We start from the raw sequence: 15,530 nt of genomic DNA, 5'->3' as shown, positions 1-15,530 counted from the left end.
GTTAATGATTGATGATGAACATGCTGCTGCTAATAACATTCCTTTTGGTGATGAACCTGCTGCTGCTAATAGACAAGGGTTTAAGGGCCCTTTTTGAAATCCAGAAAGAATTGGATCTATTTTTTTGTATTAACTACTGTTATAGTCTATGGATTATTTTAGTGCATCTATGTATAAACATAAAAGCTACCCTATAGGTGCTAAATAGGTACTTTTGAGGTTTCTATATCAAGTTGTGGCACATGCTATAACTCAGAATTTTCTCCTTGTACTGATGTAGCTCAGCTATTTTCACTATATTAATACAAAAAACAAAAATCATGGCAAATACTTAGAATCGATCATTAAAAATACTATAGGCCCGATAAAATATTTTCAAACAACTATAATCCGTTTTCAATGAAATATTCCATCCTTTAAACTTACTCTGAATTTGTCACTCCGACCTAATATTAATTGGACACTCTAGCAAGTCCAATAATATAATAGTTGTTGTTCCAACAAAATAAATAAATTGAAAATATAAACAGTCACCTGTATATGGAGAGTCATTCACCAAACATATGATGAATATTTCTGGAGCATTACAGTTGCATGATTCTCTAATAGTAAAGTTTGTCTCCCAACAAATCCAAAATAAAATGAAGCAGGCCCACAGACTAAACTCATAAAAATTTAGTAAACCCCGATTACATTTGTGACCAAAGAGTTTTCGAAGGAAATAAGATATATCAAGTTCTTTGTACTTTTATTGATTTATAACTTTTGATAATATTTCTTCAAAACATCTGTTCATTTGTTTCTAATGAATTTTCTTAGGTTGGATATTAACTCCATATTTTTAAAATGTTTCTAATAAATTCATCTATAAATTTGTCCCTATAATAACTTCACAGGCTGCCAAGAAAACCAGCTCTAACACCATTGTAATATCCCAGTCAGATATTCACCCAATTTTTCCCCCAAAAAGTTTTCAGAGTATAAACATATTTCTTATGCAAATAAACCAGCAAAAATAACCAGCAATGAACTAGTAAATGTTCATTAGAATACCTCAAAATACATTATTGCACTATACATCAACAATACAATAACCAGATAACATAATCCAATTTTAAATACAATTACACAATCAGATTGGAGAGAAACTATAAAATGCACCTGTAATCTTAGATGTGAATTCTGATGTGAATCTACCACATATGATGAACTGGGGCTACGTCCAATCCACCCAACAAGAACCTGAGGGTTTGCATCATCCAATCCTAAGTTGAAGTTGAAGCTCCCTTTAGGTCTCGAAAGAGAAAACCAATAAATCAATCTCAAATCCAAGCCTCCTCAAAACGAACTCTTCATCCTTCTTTTATGCTGAAAACAGTGACTCTTTAGTTTCCTTCTCATGTCCTTTCGTCTTTTTCCAACTCCTTTTATAATATTAAATTGTCCCATTTATTAATTTTCTTTAACTCTCATGAGTCAAATTTAATATTTTATGAGTTCAACTTCAGAATTCCTAATGTCCCAAAAGGGGGATATTACAATTGTGGCCCACCCGATTTATATAACGCATTACCAAACCCTTCATCAAACCTAGATCAATATAATGCTTTAGCTCCACCTTCATAAACGACATTCGTAATTAAATCAAATAGGATATTGCAGTTAATTATTACAGCTCAATATCAATGAATGGATAGTTTGCACAGAGCATGGTGAATATAAGGATTATAAGATCAATATTTATTGTTCAACGACCATTTCCCATCATATAGTAACTATAACACAATCACAATCTCCTTGAGAATTGTGTCAAGAATAAACGTTTTAGGTAACATAATTCACATATATAATTCAAATAAAAGACAATACATTAAAATGGCATTGCATGGATGTCTAGCACGAACTAGGGCCTTCGTGCCCCAGATCTGATTAGTGTCTTGTGCCATTGCTTGTCTCCTGAGCGCCTTCTTCTGCATTTGGTATATTTTTTTACTATTCGCAAGGAATTTTTACCATTGTTTGTGCGGTGCTTGTTTTGTGTTTGGCATGTAATGTCCATTTTATTGCATGGTACATTATGTGATTGAGGCTTGCAACGGTCTGAGATTGTGGGTCTCTTGCCTAGTCTCTCTTTCTCATTTTTTGTTTAGTTTGTCCTTTTGATTCCATGGTGAGTCAAGGATTAGCCTTTTCTCATGTGTCTTTTGGCGATTCAAAGATGCTTCCTCTTCAAAAGAGACGATTCAAATAAAAAAAGTGAATGGATGTTTGGAAAGATCTGAGGATAGACCAATTTTGGTTATTCAGCTTGAGCAAGTTTCAGAGGATGTTGGATATTGGTGTAATCATGCCCTTATTTGTAAATTTTTCGGCCTTTGCCTTTCTTTACTAGTGCTATAATCTTGGCACGTTGGGTTTGGAACCCTCAAGGAGATATGGAGATTTTTCTGACAGCTTATAACTATTTCTTGGTTATTTTTTCAAACATGTCAGATAGAAAAAGGGCTTTTAAAGATGGTCCTTATTTTTTCAACCAAGTAGGGGCTTTTCATCAAGCCATGACACATAAGCTTCAACTCTATTGAGGAGATACCCTCTTGTGTGCCTATGATGCAAGATGAAGGTGTCCATGTGGGTTAAAATATTGTCCTCTCGTGTAGGCGGTAACTTCTTTGTACTTGTGAATTTTGTAATTCCGCATTTGCGGCGCAAATAAGAAGTCCATATTTTGTTCTAGCATTTATTGTTGTTTCTTTGTTTCTGTTATGAATTTATGGTTTCAAGGGGAGCACCTTTCATCAACTAGTATCAGAGCAGGAGTTCCTGAGCGTGTGGACAGATCACCGAATGTGAAGCAGTTTGCACTAGGACCTTGGGTTGGGTGAAGTTTGTCAAGAAGTTCTTGATTGTGTAGATAGATCGTCGACTGTGAGTCAGTTTTGCAAGAGGTGCTTGTGTTGCATGATATTTGTCTTATGAAGACATGATTATGGACAAGAGAAAGAAGAAGATGACTTTTGTGATTGTATCGATTAAGAGGATTCCTAGACTTGAGAAAATTAGAGCAAGTAATCAAGAGGCATTATGAGTTGCATTATTTGATTTGCAGAAGCAGGTGAATGAATTAGAATCAGAGTTACGGAAGAGAAGAGTGTGTCACCAGAAAATAGATGTTAACAATTCTTTTGATGCAGAAAAGAAAGATCCAATGGAGTATCACACATGCGACACAAAAGAAGAGCAAGAGGATTAAGATGAAAATATTTGTGAGCCTAAAGTTGAAGAAGATGAAGAGCATGAAGATGACAAGATTTTTGAGCCAGAAGCAAATGAAGATGATTTGAAGATTGCAAGAATAGAGCAAGAGTATAATGCCTTGGTTGGAGGTCAAACAAGTGAAGCAGTTACATACATTATTGACAACATAAAAGAAGCAAGCGAAGATGAATATGTGAAAGAGGTAAATGTTTATGAATTATGGGATGTTGAATTTGAGATGGATTTGAAAGACAATGATGATGGTTTACATGCTACTCTTGTTATTGATGTGTGGTATGCGAAAGAAGATTTCTATGGTGTTGTTGAGTGTATTACAATGGTATTAGATCCTACAAGATTGGAGGCGGACAAGCATTATACTTGGACAGAGTTCATTGCGGAGGAGTATTTTCAGCAGCAAACACTTGTTTCAGCTAGGTGTTGGAAAAGAAGAAAGAAGGAAATATATCGACGGCAAATACTTGTTCCAGCAAGGTGTTGGAAGAGAAGAAAAAAAATGTCATTCTTAGTTGCTTCATTTTGTGAATTCATATTCACAAAATTTTTCCTACCATGGGTGTTTGATGCAGGAGCATCTTGCATCACGAAAAAAGGGAGTGTGATCAAAATTATTATTTAAAAAAAAAAACTAGAGGAGAGAGAAAGTGACAAAAATTAGATGTAAAATAATTTTAAAAATAAAAAGAGAAAAAGAGGGGAAAGAAGAATTTATATTTTCAAGGTGCATAGGTGGCATAAATAGAAAAATGAGAAAATAGTTGTCATTCCATTTATCAAGGTGTGTAGGTGTGATGCAGGAGCATCTTGCATGGAAAAAAAAACAAAAAAAAAAAAATTGTGGAGGAGAGAGAAAGTGACGAAAATTAGAGGAGAAATAATAAAAAAAATAAAAAAGGGGAAAAAGGAGAAAAGAAAGAAAAAGAAGATTTTTATTTTCGAGGTGCATAGGTGGCATAATAGAAAAAAATAAAAAATAAATGGTTGTCATTCCATTTATCGAGGTGTGTGGGAAGAATTCTAGAAAGTTATGAATATTGTAGAAAGTTTTGGAAGTTGTAGAAGGTTGTGGAAGTTGTAGAAGGTTGTGGAGGAATTCTAGAAGGTTGTGGATAAGTCATGCATGGGGTGGTAAGTGCCTATTTAAGCAAGGCATATGAGCATTTCTAAATCGAACTCAAGGGGGAAGCTTGAGGAGTAGAAGCTCAAGGAGAAGCTCGAGGAGTGGAAGCTCAAGGAGAAGCTTGATATCATCTTGTGGGTGTTGTAAGGATCTTCAAGTATAATAAAATTTCTTGTGAAGCATTTTTTTTTTCTCTTGGTCTCCATATTGTTGTTTTCTTGATTGTGATTGGGTAAGGGTGGTGTGGCCCGCTATCAAGTGGTATCAGAGCGGGATTTTCTGAGTGTACAAGCAGATTGCCGAAGTGTGAGGCAGTTTGTACCAGGACCTTGGTTGGGCAAAGTTTATCAGAGCTTGTGGATTGCAAATCCGTTGTCCTAGACTTGTGATGTGCTTCCTGATTGTTCGTGCGAGGTGGCAGGTTGCGATTTGACTTGCAAACAATTCAAGGTTGTCACAAGGAGCGTAGGAAGGATTTGTTGCGGAGGGTTTACGAAGATCTTGGAAGATGGCTCCAAGAGGATTGGACCCTAAGATGATTGCGAAAATCCATGATATAGTGGAGAGGAATTTTTCTAAGATGATTTCTCGATTGGATGCTAGATTGGCTGATCAAGCTAAGAAGGTCAAGGTGGAAGAGAATGGTTTTGCTGATCAGTTTGTGGAGCCTGATGTAGAACCTGCAGAGAAACTAGAGGTTGTTGCTGAAGATATTCCTAATGTTGTTGATGTTGGGACAGATGTTGGTTTTCATGATCAATTGGTTGAGTCTGACATGAATATTGTGGAGCACTCAGTTGTAGATGATTTAGTTGATGTTGGTGGTGACTTGTATGTTGCAGAGCACTTGGTCGTGGATGATCCAGTTGTTGTTGGAGGTGAGTTATGTATTGCAGAGCATCTTGTTGTGAGCAATGAGGTTGTTGGTGTTGAGAGTTTGGCATGTGTTGATAGAGATCTACATGTGGCTGTTGATGTGGGGTTTGTTGCTATGGGTGTGAATTCACTAGTTGCTGATGAGAATGAGGGTTTGTTGATGAAGAATTATGTTCAGTTTGTTCCTGGAAATGAGCATGTTGATTGGATGGTTAAGATGCTGGTGTGGAGGATTTGCATGGTGGCTTTGTTGTCCCTATTGAGGTGGAAACCTTTGGTGAAGATGAAGATGGTGGTAGATATTTCTTTTGGCATCAAAGTGTGGGACACACTTTTCTATTTACCGGGGGAGTCTGATGCAGGAGCATCTTGCATGAAAAAAAAAAAAATTTGTGGAGGAGAGAGAAAGTGACGAAAATTAGAGGAGAAATAATTAAAAAAATAAAAAAGGGGAAAAAGGAGAAAAGAAAGAAAAAGAGGATTTTTATTTTCGAGGTGCATAGGTGGCATAATAGAAAAAAAAAAAAAAAAATGGTTGTCATTCCATTTATCGAAGTGTGTGGGAAGAATTCTAGAAAGTTATGAATATTGTAGAAAGTTTTGGAAGTTGTAGAAGGTTGTGGAGGAATTCTAGAAGGTTGTGGATAAGTCATGCATGGGGTGGTAAGTGCCTATTTAAGCAAGGCATATGAGCATTTCTAAATCGAGCTCAAGGGGGAAGCTTGAGGAGTAGAAGCTCAAAGAGAAGCTCGAGGAGTGGAAGCTCAAGGAGAAGCTTGATATCATCTTGTGGGTGTTGTAAGGATCTTCAAGTATAATAAAATTTCTTGTGAAGCATTTTTTTTTTCTCTTGGTCTCCATATTGTTGTTTTCCTGATTGTGATTGGGTAAGGGTGGTGTGGCCCTCTATCAAGGTGGCATCTTAGGAGTTTGTGGAAAGTTCCTTAAATCATGCATTTAATATTTGTTGTGATCCACAAAGGAAATGTAATTTTCTAATTGGCTCACATGGTGGTGCTTAGTTGTATTTTGGTGGGAATTAAATATTTGTTGTAAGGTAGTTTCATTTACCTTTTATCCCACATTGGTTGTGTTTGTAATATCTTAGGTGGTAAGTGCCCATATAAGCAAAGCTTATGAGCATTTGTAATAAAGCTCTCATAGTGTAATCTCTTGTAAGCAAGCTCTAAAGGTGTGATCTCTTCTTATATAGAAGCTTTGGAGGTGAAGGATCTTAATGTGTAAGATCTTAGTTGGGAAGTTCTTCTTGGTGAATCCCTTTGGGTTGAAGCTCTTTGGTTGTAAGCTCTTCTTATAGAAGCTCTTGGTGCACAAGCTAGTTGGAAGTTCTTGGTTTGGAATCTCTCTCATATTGTAAGAATTTGGAGTTTTCTCATTTGGAGAATATTGTAATGAATTTCAAGTATTAATGGATGCTTTATGAAGCATTTTATCTTCTCTGTCTCCATATTGTTGTGTTTTTGGTTGTGAGTTGGTAAGGGTGGTGTGGCCCTTCATCAGCCTATGTCGGTTCAGCTACTAAGAATTCCATTGGAATTCCGAAGGGAAGATATTTTGCACTCTATCGCACTATTGTTTGGAAAACTTGTGGTTTCAACTGTTAATGTTTTGCCCAAAAATAATGATAAACAATAAAGAGCACAAAAGATGCTAAACATTTATCCTGGGAAAACCCTTCAACCTTGAAGGGAAAAAATCCAACCACATCAGAAAAATATCCATTTATTGATAGTGAAAATATTCAAGTACAGTTCTTTTCACTTGATGTGATATATAAAAAGAATTGAGACACACTTTATCTCACAACTGAAGGTCTCTTCAATTTCTCAAACAAGTATTTTCATATTTCCAAATGCACGCTTCTTCGCATGACATATGACATGTGTCTCTTTATATAATAACTTGGATCGATAGACAGAATGATAGCACTATTAACAGGTTTGATGTTCTTGATTAACTAGTCCACGAAGAAGGGAGTTGGACTTTCTTCTTGGGCTAAGCTTCAACACGAAATTTAGGATGAGAGTACAAGGCGAGCGGATCAGGCTTTATCTTCAAGAGATCAGCAAGTTGGTCACATGGTTTTGAATTTGCCTCCTCAAATTCAGGATATCTTGGATCTTGGAGGGTCATAGGGTCATGAGAGTAAAATTGTGTTGGCTTCTACTTCCCTTGCTTCTAGAGGGACCTCAGATATTATGAAGGGTAACAAAGCCTTTCTTGCCTTAGGCCTACAATAAAAGAGCTTCAAAAAGGAGCCAGTAGACAAACCCTCAAAGATTGGAAGGAAAATTAATCAAGATAAGATAAGATAAGATAATGATAATAATGTCCAAAAAGAGACCAACCCTAACAAGAGACCAACTCCTAACAAAAAACCAATCCTATCAAGAGAAAGTAATGATTATGAGTGACACTTTGGTTGAGTCGAAGTTTGTAAAAACCATTGATTCCCATTTCTCCAAACCCATAAATGATTTTTTTATCACAGAATGTAAGAAGGTTGAGCAACATCCCTAGACAAAATGTTACTTACAGATGAATTGATTTGCATTCACCTGAAACAGTCTTTATTCAAGAAACCAAACTTTCGATGGATGGTTTGGCTGATTGAGCTCCTTGTATATGGCCCCAAGGCTATTGGAAAGGATTGTTGTTTGCTTCTGGAATTTGAAGGTCTTCCCCTTATGGTGGATTTCTAGTCAATCTTATATCTCTATGGTTGCTTCTAGCTTTGAGACTAGAGGAAGGTGCCTTTTATCTAATATTTATCTTCCTACTGATCTCTAGGATAAGTCACATCTTTGGCTCACAACAATTTTGTTCAATCCCTATATCCATTTCTTCCTTGGATTATGGCTGGTGATTTTAATGCAGTTATTAGTTTAGATGAAAAATGAGGTAGGCTAGTGAGGTTGGAACTTTCAAATTTGCTCCCAGATAATATTGATTTCTTGGGTCTTATTGATGTGAAGACAGTTTAATGGTGTCTGTTGTCACAAACGCTTGCACCCTTGTCCAAAGCTTTTACCTAAACACAACCTTGTGAAACATGGAAACAACCTCCAAGTTGTGGGACTTGAACTATGAGGTTGAGTCTCCAAAGAAGGTTGACTTCCTCTACTGTCAAGATGCAACTTAAACTACTCTAGAAGAGAAAAGGGGGAAGGAATACATGAAAGTAACTACCTAATCTATTCTAACGAGGTGATGCACCAAAATAGGATATTTAGACTAATCTCTACCCATACATGCACAGTACAATTATCATGACAATCCAAAGATATACGGATTCAGACTTCCTTTAATCTATTAGCTACATATAGATCAGACAACCAAATGAGTGACACAAGGAAAAAGAGTTTCACTTCTTATCATTCATAGGCCAAAAGAGATACAGAAATGTAGATTATAGGTATCCAGTTCCACAATACATCGAAGAGAGGCAGACAAAACTTGTACAGTACATCAATGGCTGAAGGAGATAAGACTGGATGTCATATAATTCAGAGGCAAAGAGGGAATGTACAGTCGTATGCCGGGGCTATACCAAAGAAACAGAGATCCGACCCTGAGAAAGAGAACAACATCTACTTTTATAGTGTAAGCATAACGTAGATAGCTTCCACCCTAAGATAAAATTCAACCACTGCATTCAAATTTACTAAGAATAATTATTGAAAAACTAGAAAAGATCTGATCACAATGCAAATCCAGACACGAGATCACTTACCCACCAAACAATCTCTGAGAGGACAAGAACAGTGGCCATTAACCTTTTGACTGAGTAGATGGATCAACAGGCAGGGATGGAGTGTTCTTTTGCATTTATTAGGCCTGGGGAACAATGAAAGTGGTTGCAGGAGATAGAAAAGACCAGATCTATCATCAAAGAGTTGCTTCCTCTATCGTCAACTTGCCGAATCAGATGGAAAGCATGGGTCAACCGTATTCAACTGTCGCTCTGTACCTTTCTTTCTACCTGATTGGTTGGGAGGTCCCCTTTGTCCAGCTTGGCAGGTGAAACTCTTTATATGTTTTGGTCAACACTGAACTCACAATCCTATGAGTGTCAACTGCAGTCAAAACCCTTTATATCACCTTTTGTTCATAACCCTAACTTCTACGATCTTACGATCGCTAATACCTCGTAGCATTGAGCCCATCCTTCAATCTCTTTACGATCCTTCGGCAGCAACAAGATCCTACGATCTCACAACAGAATGGCGGCCCTTAATACCCCTGGCATAAGGTCGCGGTACCATTATTCTCCCCTTGCGATGTCACAATCATGGTTGATTTGACCTTTATGATCTTACAATCGCAATCCATCATGATATTGGCAACCATGGCAATAACCCTTAGGATCACGATTTGACTATATTTTGTCATGACCTCGGGAGGTGTCCTTGCTTGTGCTTGTGACCTTAAGACTCTAAGATCATATGACCAACATCCCCTTCGTAGCATCAGCAACCTAGGAAGTCAATTGCGCGATCCTACAATCGTTGACCCTCGTGGCATTGGAACACATACTTGAGGCACCTACAATCTTACAATTGCTTACTGTCGTAACATCGGGCAAGACCTTTCTTTGGCTTACGATCTCTCGACTATCTGCAATGTCATGACAACCCGACCACTTGACCAACATGAGCCTCGTAGCATCTTATCACTACTTGATTCGCCCAACGATCCTTCGATACATGAGCTATCGTAAGATCGGGACCATACCATCTTGTCATGGCTCCGAGATTTAAAATATAATATGAAATTGAATCTCGTGATCGTTGGGTGGGTTTAAATATTTTGAAATCAATCCTTGGTGGGAGGGCACTTTTGGCCAACAGTGTCGTCACATGGAATAATAGGAGTAGTACTGAGGCTATTTCTAAAAGGCTTGATAGATTTATTGTCTCTTGCTATTAGTTACATGATAGGTGGTCCATCAGTTCATAAATTCTTTGATTGAATTGGCTATTCAATCAAGGAATTCCATAAATTCCAAGGGAATTCCATAAAGCTTAAGAGGTGGAATTATATCTCCTCTCTAGTTTCTTCAGAAGGGGTTCAACTCGCTTTTAGTGAAAAAATTACCAGTGAAGTTGTCAATTATTCCTCAAATTTTTTCACTAGGGAGGATCCCTTGGCTATGAGTCAAGAGAGGATTCTCTTGGTTTGTATTCCCCCCTTGGTTTTTACTAAGATGAATGAGGATCTATTGCACCCCATCTTAGTGTCTGAGTTACAGAAAGTGGTGTTTAATATGAAAAAAGATAAGGCCCTTGGTCCAGATGAGTTTCTAACTAAGATCTTTCAGAAATTCTAGAAGATTATTAAATTTTATCCACTTGAAGTGGTTCAGGAATCTCATAGGAGCAAATAGATGCTCAAATCTATGAATTCTAACATTTTGGCTCTTATACCTAAGAAGGAAGGGGCTAATTGTTTGGAACAATTTAGGCATATTGCTTTATGTAATGTTATATACATGATTGTGACCAAATTGATTGCTGCAAGACTTAAAACACTCCTTAGGACTCTAATATCGATGGAGTAGGGTGACTTTGTTGGAGGAAGACAAATTTTGGATGGTGTTAAGCTTGCAATGGACGTTATTCACTCTATGGTTAACTCTAAGAAGAAAGCTAGAGAACTTGACATAGCTAAAACATATGACCAAGTGATCTGAGACTTTTTATAGAAGATTCTCTTGGCTTTTGGTTTTGAGGAGGGTGATTTTGGTTCTCAATTGTGTGACTTCTTGCTCCTTTTTTATTCTCATTAATGGGAAACTATTGAATTATTCAATGCTTCTCAGGGGCCTCAATAAGGGGCCCTTTATCTCCTTATTTATTCATCATCATGGCAAAGGGGCTTAATAGATTTATCGAATTCCAAGTGCAGCAAGGTCTTATCTAGCGCTGGAGCTGGTCCAACAATCTTCCTCCCTATTCCCATCTTTAGTTTGCAGATGAAACTGGTTTGTTAGGCATGGCCAAGAATAATGAGGCAGTGAACTTAACGAAAGCCATAGACATCTACTAAAAAGCTTGAGGTTAGCGGAATAATGAAGATTAAATTTTCTCTCTATTTCTTTAATACTCCTTGGCTTATTCAAAATAGGATTGTTGGGATCCTTAGATTTCAAATTGGTTCTCTTCATTTGGTGTGCGTTGGGATTCCTTTGCCTTTGGGATCTCGATGTAATAATTATTGGCAAGAGATTTTGGACAAATTTCGTAGTAAAGTTAGTCATTGGACTTAGAGATGCAGACTATGGTGCAGGCTCTCTTCATTTACAAGTGTATTATGCAGGTTCCCCTTCCTTCTTTGTGAAAAAATTTGATGCTCTCTCTTTAATTCCTTTCGTTTGGCAAGCCCTTCTCCTCTAAGTGAAGTTTGGTCAACTAGGAGTATATGTTTGTAGGCCAAGCTATGTCAGGGGCCTTGGACTTTGGTTTATGCATTGGTCACCAAGGCTTTCACAAAAAAGTTGTACTAGAGGTGGTCAACAATTAAAATTAGGATTGAGCCAAGATTCTTAGCCTTGTGTAATGTTCCCATCTTTTTAGCCTCTTAGTGGAGTTCTTAGCCTTCACATTCTCTGAAGGCTAAGTGGAGGAATAAGGAGAAATTGATTAAATTAATTTCTCATAAAGTCATTAAATAAATTAAAATTAAAAGGTGACTTTATATTTAATTAATTTAATTAGAAGTGAGGTGGTGAAATATCTTCCGAAGGGTTGCAGCAGTTAGAGAAGACAAATCAGTCTTTACATTGTGCCAAATTTGTGACCTAGGGCCATATTTGTGGAGTAAGATTGAAGAAATACATCAAATATTGCTACAGTATGATTTTCTATAGTACTAATCTGCTACAATATTGCTTCTACAGTGACGTTGCTACTGTGTCGTCGCTACAGTGATTTGCTACAGTAACACTGCTACAGTGTCATCACTACAGTGATATGCTATAGTGACTCACTGCAGTAAAACTCAGATTTTTGAAGCAATTCTAGGTTTTTATCTATTACATTTTGCATTGTTTGAGAATAGATATTTAGGGCATTGGTAGGGTTTTTTAAATCTGTTATAGACTGATTTATATCAGAATTTCATTTCAGGCGTCGTCAAAGGGAATTAAAATATCATTTAAATCATAGCATGCATTGCCTTAAGTCTCATTGTTGAAGATGCATACTTTCTCATTTGTAACCAATGTTTATATGTTTCAATAAAATACAAAAAAACTATTTGCATCGCCATTGTTAATCATTTGGAGTTTGCAAGAATATCTCTTTTAGTTTGCCATTTAGGAACAATCAGCATTCAAATCAGCGTTATATTCCTTGTGTCCAAAGTGTTTGACGAAATGTCAAACGATTGAAATATTAGAGAGTTTAGTATTTGATGAAGTTATAACCGGTTGGGGTTATTACACCTTAGCAAAAACATTGCACTAGAGGTGGTGACCACAATCAAGATTAGGATTGAGCCAAGATTCTTACAAGTATTTTATCGATGCTAATGGATCTTGCTTTGTTAGGCAATGGATCTTGTATCTAGGAAAACTCTTAAAAAGGGACCTCACCTTCTTAAGGATGGTCTCTTCTAGATCTATAATAGAGGCTTGGATGTTCTATTTTGGCAGGACTCTTGGGACGGCCATACTCCCATTCTTTCTAGCTTCCCCCAGCTTCAACCCCTATGCCATATTTTTACTAATGCTGGATGGATTAACGTGGAGTACTTTAAAATTGCCAGGCACACTGGTCAGGTGGAGGTGACCTGCTTAAAGGATCCTCATGAGTGCCCTCTGGTTGTTTCTAATCAGGATTGTGTTGTTTTGGTTAAGGTATTGAAGGAAAGGTTTTGCAGTTCCCTAAAGAGGGACATTCTTGCCTGGGGCCCTAGTCCAAATGTAAAAACTATTGTTGCTCAAGGTTATGGTATGCTTGACCCTCAATTGCATTGGATGGGTGAGTTACCCTGGAGGAAGAAGGTATGGAACAATTTTTTTTGGCCCAAGTGCATTTTTCTCCTTATTACTGATTGCTAAGAGGAAATGCCTCACTTGGAGAATATTCACAACAAAGGTCTCCAGGGACCTCCTATTTGCTTTCTTTGTTTGCACAATGAGGAATGCATCTCCTCTTTATTATTTCTTTGCCCCTTTTCAAAAGAGATCTTGAACAGGTCGTGGGAGGCATGGAATCATAGTTCTATTCACGCCATCTCCCTAATCTAATTTTGGGAGAGTTTGGGCAGACCCCCAGGAAGGACATTTTTTATTCGGGTGGCATGGGCCATTTCTATTTTTATTAGATAGAACCTTTGTTTGGAGAGGAATCGTGGGATTTTTTGCGGTGCCAACTTGAAGAGTTTTTCAGTTGTCGTAGAAGATAGTTAGCAAGCTTCAAGAGACTACAATTGTTGAGTGTGATATGTCTGAAAATATTGATCCTGGTGATTATGCTATTGCAAGGAATCTAGATTTGGGGGACAATAGAGGGGTTTGTAGTAATGACAAGCGACCCAGTCGAGCAATGGATTTGTCAAGAGGGGAGATAAAAGCCTCTCCTAGTTGGGGTCCTAAAGATTAACACAGATGGTTCTTCTCATGGTAACCCAGTACATGTTGGTATTGGGGGTATAGGTAGAGGTTATGACTGGTGTTTTTTTCTCCTTTTGTGTACAAAGGACAACATTCTAATAATTTGATGGAAGCTTTGGCCATTAAGGTTGCAATTGAGAAAGTTTGCTCTTTAGGATGGAGGAGGATTATCTGTGAGTCAGACTCCTAGATAGTTGTGGATATGTTGAACAGACAGAGTTTAGATAATGTTAATTATCAATTGGCCTAGGTGGCTAGACAGATTCAAAGTCCCTGCAGATTCTTGGATTTTGCCTCTTTATGTCATATCCCTAGAGCATGGACTAAAGTAGCTGATTCTTTGGCGAAGTGGGTCTCTAAGAATGTTAATGGCTGGGATATTGGGGAAGTGATGATCTTCCTTTTGATTATCTTGTGAACTTGGAGAGGAGGTTGTTGGAAGACAGGATTAGGTAGTGTTAGTGTTAGTTTGCTCTTTGGTTGACTCTCTGTTCTTGTTTTGGTTGGCTGAGGCCTCTGATTTGTATCTTGGATTTGATTGAACAAAATTTTAGACCTCTTTTTCAAAAAAAACAAGAAAAAGACAATGCATCAAATTCACTAAATAAGAATATCAACTATATACTTGTTTGTAAATTACATGCAACACAAACCATTAGGGTGAATAGTGAATGGTGTTCAAATTACAAATAACAGTAAGTCCCTTGCAAAGGAAATCATAGAATTTTAGGTCAAGAACTAAGAGGTTACCAAGGGGACATTACAGATGTTAGTAAAGCTAATCTTAAATTTTCATCGTATGTTGCATTATCTCTACCTGAGGTTAATCTTGTACATTGGTGTCGCTACATCTGACTTATGCTAACAAGTGAAATAAGAACAGGGCCATAATAAGTTTGGCTGGTTATCCTTAAAGATAAGACACCAAGGCAAGCAAAGTGGTGTTCCAAGGTGAAAATGGAAGAGATCCTTTGACATTTCAAGAAGAAACCGAGAATTTTCCTAAGAACACAATGCATTATCCATATGACATCCAAAAACAACTATATTCAGAAAACTACTGTGATTTCAACGAATTTTGCAGCAAGAGGAGCCACTTCTATACAATAAAAAACAGATCAGAGAGAGTCTAGATTACCATGATGGTGGGTTTCCCATAGTTTTATAAATTTATAGATGACAAGAGTCTATTCGTTGAGATATTTAGCATTACATCACCTCTTATTTCTAGATCAAGAGTGCATTTCATGGTAACATCAAAGTACTGTGTCTTATCTCCAAGTATGTGCAGGTTACAGTTCAAAAATTTCACAACAGAAGGTCCCCAGTGGTCTTCGTTGACCTTACAGCAATAGGATTCTCTTGACATATATCCTCATCATAGAACATAATCATGCATAGAAGCACAAATAATAAGTAATCACTGTAAAATAATATTTGTGCTTATATACAACTGGAAAATATCAACTTAGAAATCAACTGAATCTTAAACATTACACTGACAACAGGTAAGGTAACATCATTCCCATCATATAATGAATATGTAACCAACTAGATCTTTATAAATCAAAACATGTTTTCCAAGTTTAAAATATTCTCCATATGCTCACAAATATT

At 37.1% G+C, this 15,530-nt stretch overlaps 1 protein-coding gene and 1 long non-coding RNA gene across 2 annotated transcripts in view; both read right to left on the bottom strand.

The window, feature by feature from the left end:
• Window positions 1-15,530, bottom strand: part of LOC149573276 (gamma-glutamyl hydrolase 1-like) — a 168,311-nt gene that overhangs the window by 58,257 nt on the left and 94,524 nt on the right. The gene's annotated exons all lie outside the window — the stretch shown is intronic.
• Window positions 1,162-15,510, bottom strand: LOC149573277 (uncharacterized). The gene is made up of 2 exons (XR_016360083.1): window positions 15,132-15,510; window positions 1,162-1,368 (listed from the first exon to the last, which is right to left on the bottom strand). It is a non-coding gene; the product is annotated as an uncharacterized LOC149573277 (long non-coding RNA).

The sequence above is a fragment of the Cupressus sempervirens genome, chromosome 2, assembly GCF_028749045.1.
Source record: "Cupressus sempervirens isolate cs-2001-9-10 chromosome 2, ASM2874904v1, whole genome shotgun sequence".
Classification (NCBI taxonomy): domain Eukaryota; kingdom Viridiplantae; phylum Streptophyta; class Pinopsida; order Cupressales; family Cupressaceae; genus Cupressus; species Cupressus sempervirens.
This window is presented reverse-complemented; position numbering and strand designations above follow the sequence as displayed.